Raw genomic sequence first — 6,000 nt, forward strand, 5'->3', positions numbered from 1 at the left:
AATGAGAAGGAACTGGAAAGGGGTATTTTAATGGTGCCACAAATGTCTACAAGAAATACATTTTTCAATAAAAATAATTTTATTAACAAAACATATATATATATAAAAAAAGAGAGTAAACAAGATTAGCGCTTTACGACATGCATAGATATAAAATCACAGATTGATGGAACCAATATATGTAAAGAGTTATATGTAGATATAGAAATGCCTGTTGGGCTCTACATGTTTCGCTGTAATGCTTCTTCAGGATCTAACAACAGCAGGAGGGACGGCGTCATTATCCCCTTGGTGGGTTGCCCGTTTCGGTCTTTCCAGTCCTGTGGGAGCTTGAATGTATCCTGGCTGCATTATCTTGGGAGTTTTTGTCTTCTCCAGATCTGGTAGTTTAAAGGTTGTGAATTTCTACTTCTCATCACGTTTGTGATATGTTGTCAAATCTGCATTTTGGGCTTATTTGCAGTTATTGATATAAAGAATTGTCTTATTATTTTCTCTGGTGCTCACCCTGTAATTCCCATGGCTGGATTTTGATGCTCCCTTATCTGCCTCTGTTTACCGGAACAACAGGAGTTTAATATAATTATTTATCACATATATATGATAGCCAATTGATGCCTTACAGCTCCTGAAGAAGCATTACAACGAAACATGTAGAGGCGAACAGGCATTTATATAGCTACATATAGCTCTTCACATATATTGGTTCTATCATGAACCATGTGTACTCTACTTTTATGTATATATTTTGTTATTAATTAATTTTATTGAAAAATGTATTTCTTTTATACATTTTTGGCACCATTAAAACCCCCCCCCTTTCCAGTTCCTTCTAATTTTTCCAATTTGGGATGTGGGTGCCTTGATCTCTTGAGATAGTGCTGTCATTACACGGATTACATAGTTAGTCTGGTTGAATGGTTGAAAAAAAAAAAAATAAATGAAAAAAAAAGGATCATCCAGTTCAACCGACAGAGTAAGAAAAACCCAAAAAACAAAAAACACACCTCCATATACACAATGCATTACCCACAGTTGATCCAGAGGAAGGCAAACAAGACCCAATAACCATAATCTAATTTGCTCCAGCAGGGGGAAAAAAATTCCTTCCTGATCCCCCAAGATCCCCAATGATTGACCTCCCATTTATTGGTGCCTGCATAGTTTCAAAGCCAAGGCCGCTCGGCAGAACCAGCAGCCTGGGATCTTTTAACTGTCTGTAAAGGTGGCATTTGGACCACTACTGGTAAGGGTGGTGGTGGAGATTCTTCCAACAGACCACCAACGTAAAATGTTCCCCAGTGATCCCCAATAAATTGGTTTTAGCCAGGGTTCCTCGAGAGCTGGAAATTATTTCAAGGGTTCCACTTGATATCAGGTCCCCTAGTGGTCATCGGCAACATCAAATGCTGGTCTAGAGTGATACTACAGTAACCTTATGCCACACGTTGAGATTAGGGTTTGTCGACTCAACTACCTTCAGGGAAGTCTCCCCCATCTTCCCCCTTCCCCCGAAGGCCCTTCAACATGGATCCAGATCCCTCTCCCCAATAATGAATGTCCAGTCAGTTTTTCCTATGATTTACTGAAGGGGTCTCCAAATTGTGGCCCTTTGCTTGTCTCTATCCGGCCATTGAGGCACTATTCCTTCCACAGATACCAATGATGGGACACTATCCCCCTCGCTGACACCAATTACGTATTTATTTATTTTTTGTTTACTCCCACTTGACTCCAAGCCTATGGCATTGTTTACTCTTACCCATGACAGGGAATATTTTACTCCCACTGACCACAGTCCTGCTCCCCTAAAGTTTGTAGGGCAGTAAAGTGGTCCTTTTGCAAGAGTTTGGAGAACCTTGATTTATTGTATCGTGAATATGTCATACCACATCCTAGTTTCTGGGAACATCTATCAGATAACATTTATACACACCATACATGGAGGGGTTGCCAGCCAACATTCATTTTCTTAAGCTGCATCTTTGCACCTCCATACCCTGAAGGTCCTCACAAGCCAGACAGAGCCCATCCAACTCTCAAGCCACCTCACTGCTTCATGTTGAGGAACTCTAATGCCGCATACACACGATCGGACATTCCGACAACAAAATCCTGAATTTATTTCTGATGGATGTTGGCTCAAACTTGTTTTGCATACACACGGTCGCAAAAATGTTGTCGGAAATTCCGAACGCCAAGAACGCGGTGACGTGCAAGACGTTCGAGGAGCCGAGAAAAATGAAGCTCAATAGCCAGTGCGGCTCTTCTACTCGATTCCGAGCATGTGTGGAATTTTGTGCGTCGGAATTGTGTACACACGATCGGAACTTCCAACAAGTTTTGTTGGGAAAACTTGAGAACCAGCTCTCAAATTTTTGTTGTTGGAAATTCTGACAGCAAATGTCCAATGGAGCCTACACATCGGTCGGAATTTCCGACAACAAGCTCCCATCGAACATTTGTTGTCGGAAATTCCGAGCGTGTGTACGCGGCATTAGGCTTCTTCTTCCCATTTGCTCCTCATCAAACTCCTCCCTTCCTCTTTTATACCTTTTCTCAGGGAAAGGAGTCCAGACCACACCAATTAGGGAACAGAGTAGGGTAACCCTAAAAGGGATCCTAACCCCTGCTTACACACTGGTTAAGAAATGTTATCCTAGAGGCTAATACATTATCATATTTAGGTTCTAGATTACCCCTTCTAGCTGCTAATGTGGTGTCCATTTATGGCTGGACACTGGAGACGTGACCAGTAGGACCATTCCCTGCTGTGTCCAATCACTGATGTTGGCCTATCAAGAACATTCAAATTGCACTAATTGTCCTAACATAAGAAGTACAATCTTTTATTGCTCCTGATTTGGACCTGTGCGGTTGGGGGAGGTGTTTCAGCAAACAGGTCCTACAGATTTATCATTTTAGCTCATCTGTATGAGTGTAGTTTTAATTTATAGCAAAGGTTGTTTTTCTGAAATGACACTGGGGCTGGGTAGTCAGCCGGGATGTAAATACTGATCAGTGAGTTAGTGTTAAGGTGTATGTACACCAAAAATCTGTATGTTTGGAATCCTGTATTACTATATACAGTTTTCATAAGCAAATTGATTTTTGTGAATCTGTTGCAAAGTTTCTTAGCCGGAGATCCTGCCAGTGACATCACTTCCTGTTGCAGGCTGACAACGTTAAAGGATAACTTTCTTTTTAAAAAATAAAAACAAACACATCATACTTACCACCTCTGTGAGTTGGTTTTACACAGAGTGGCCCAGATCCTCCTCTTCTGGGTACCCTCAGTGGCGCTCCTGACTCCTCCTCTTCTCGAGTGTCCCGTTGGAGAAGCGCTCTCCCTCGGGGCACCCGTGTGGGCGCACTCCCGTGTCCTGCTGCGGCGTCCATTGACACAGACAGCAGGACTAGGCTCCACCCCTGACTCCCGCTGCTGTCAATCAAATCCAATGACGTGGGAGATGGGGGGCGGAGTCGAGTCCTGCTGTCTGTGTCAATGGACGCAGCAGCAGGACACGGGAGCGCTGCTATCAATCTATCCAATCAGACGAGGCTGGTGCGGGTGTGCTCGTCCCTGGCACAGGAAAGTTCAGGCTCAGGCAAGCAAAATGGGGGCTCTGGGGGGGGGGGGGGCAGCTGCACTAAAGAAAGTTTTTCACCTTAATGCATTAAGATGAAAAACACTGAATGTTTACAACCCCTTTAAGACACTGCCATGCCATTGGCAGCATTGTTGTCAGCCTGCTTGGTTGTGTCCATCAGGTTGGCAGCCTATTTGAGAACTGAAGAGACTTGCGCAGTGCAGGCTGACAATACTGCTGCTGCTACTTGCAAGGCGATGGCTTATGCCGCGTACACATGGCCGGACTTTGACTGACTTGGTCCGGTGGAAAATCCGACGGACTTTGCAGCTGAGGTCCGCCGGACTTTCAAACGAACGGACTTGGCCGCACACGATCACTCCAAAAGTCAGAAGGATCGGAACGTGATGATGTAGAATAAGGAAGTTCATAGCCAGTAGCCAATAGCTGCCCTAGCGTCGGTTTTAGTCCGTCGGACCAGCACACAGACGACCGGATTTTTTTTTTCGACAGGAATTGAGTCCGTCGGAAAGATTTGAAGCAAGTTTTATTTCTAGGTCCGCTGGACTTTTGGTAAGAAAAAGTCCGCTGGAGTCCACACACGATCGAATTGCCTGATGCAAAGGCTGTGGATGACGATAACAAATGGGTCCCGGCTGTATAATTCCGCTTTTTGCCTCTGTTATATACATAGTTGGGTTAAAAAAAAAAAACACACACAAGTCCACCTAGTTCTGCCAACAGCAAAAAATAACTAAATAGAAAACCTCCATATACAGAACCCCATAAGTCCCAACAGTCCCTGATCAGGAGGGACGGTCTTACTTTGTTACCATCAGTTCCTACACTTGCGCCAAGTCAGGGAATTTTGTAGGATTAGAGTTAGGGTTTATGATTAACCACCTCAATACAGTGCAGTTACACCCCCTTCCTGACCAGACCAATTTTCAGCTTTCAGCGCTCTCACAGTTTGAATGACAATTACTCAGTCATCCAACACTGTATCCATATGAAACTTGCGTCCTTTTTTCCACACAAATAGAGCTTTCTTTTAGTGGTATTTAATCACTAGTGGGTTTTTTATTTTTTGTGCTATAAATAAAATAAAACGTAAATTTTGTGAAAAAAATGCATTTTTCTTGGTTTCTGTCATAAATTTTTGCTAATTAGTAATTTTTCTTCATAAATTTTGGCTAAAATTTATACTGCAACATATCTTTGGTAAAAATAACCCACATTAGTATATATTATTTGGTCTTTGTGAAAGTTATAGAGTCTACAAACTATGGTGCCAATCACTGAAAATTGATCACTTCTGATCAGGCCTTCAGTACATCAGGTGTATCTCATTTCTTGAGACACTAACTAGTCAGGAAAGTACAAATACCCCCCAAATGACCCCTTTTTACAAAGTAGACATCCCAAGGTATTAAGTAAGTAGCATGGTGAGTTTTTTTAAGTTGTCATTTTTTCCCACAATTCTTTGAAATATGAAGATTTTTTATTTTTTTTTATTTTTTTTTACTAAATTGTCATATTATCAGGTTATTTCTCACACACAGCATATGCATACAACAAATTACACCCCAAAATACATTCTGCTACTCTTCCCGAGTACGGCGATACCACATGTGTGAGACTTTTACACAGCCTGGCCACATACAGAGCACTAACATTGATGTAGTACCTTCAGACGTTCTACGAGCAAAAATTACGCATCTCGTTTCTCAACCACCTATTACATTTTTGAAGTCCCTGGAGTACCAGGACAATTGAATTTCCCATAAAATGACCCCATTTTGGAAAGCAAACACCCCAACGTATAATCTGTGAGGCATAATGAGTCTTTTGAACGGTTCATTTTTTTCCAGAAGTTTTTGGAATATGTGGAAAAAAATTAAAACGCATTTTTTTTTACACAAAATTGTCAATTTATAAGATATTTCTAACACATAGCATGTATATAGCAAAAATTACACCCCAAAATACATTCTGCTACTCCTCCCGAGTATGGCGATACCACATGTGTAGGACTTTTACACAGCCTGGCCACATAGAGAGGCCGAACATTGAAGTAGTACGTTCAGGCGTTCTAGGAGCATAAATGACACATCTCATTTCATTCCTACCTATCACACTTTTGAAGGTCCTGGAGTACCAGGACAGTGAAATTACCCACAAAATGACCCAATTTTGGAAAGCAAACACCCCAACGTATATTCTATGAGACATGGGCTGCAAATAGGTACTCGGGTACTCTGATGGCCTGGTGACAGGTACTCGGGTACTCTGATGGCCTGGTGACAGGTACTCGGGTACTCTGATGGCCTGGTGACAGGTACTCGGGTACTCTGATGGCCTGGTGACAGGTACTCGGGTACTCTGATGGCCTGGTGACAGGTACTCGGGT

This window comes from Lithobates pipiens, unplaced genomic scaffold (genome assembly GCF_037356315.1).
Source record: "Lithobates pipiens isolate NorthernLeopardFrog02 unplaced genomic scaffold, aLitPip1_a1.2 Scaffold_19, whole genome shotgun sequence".
NCBI classification, from domain to species: domain Eukaryota; kingdom Metazoa; phylum Chordata; class Amphibia; order Anura; family Ranidae; genus Lithobates; species Lithobates pipiens.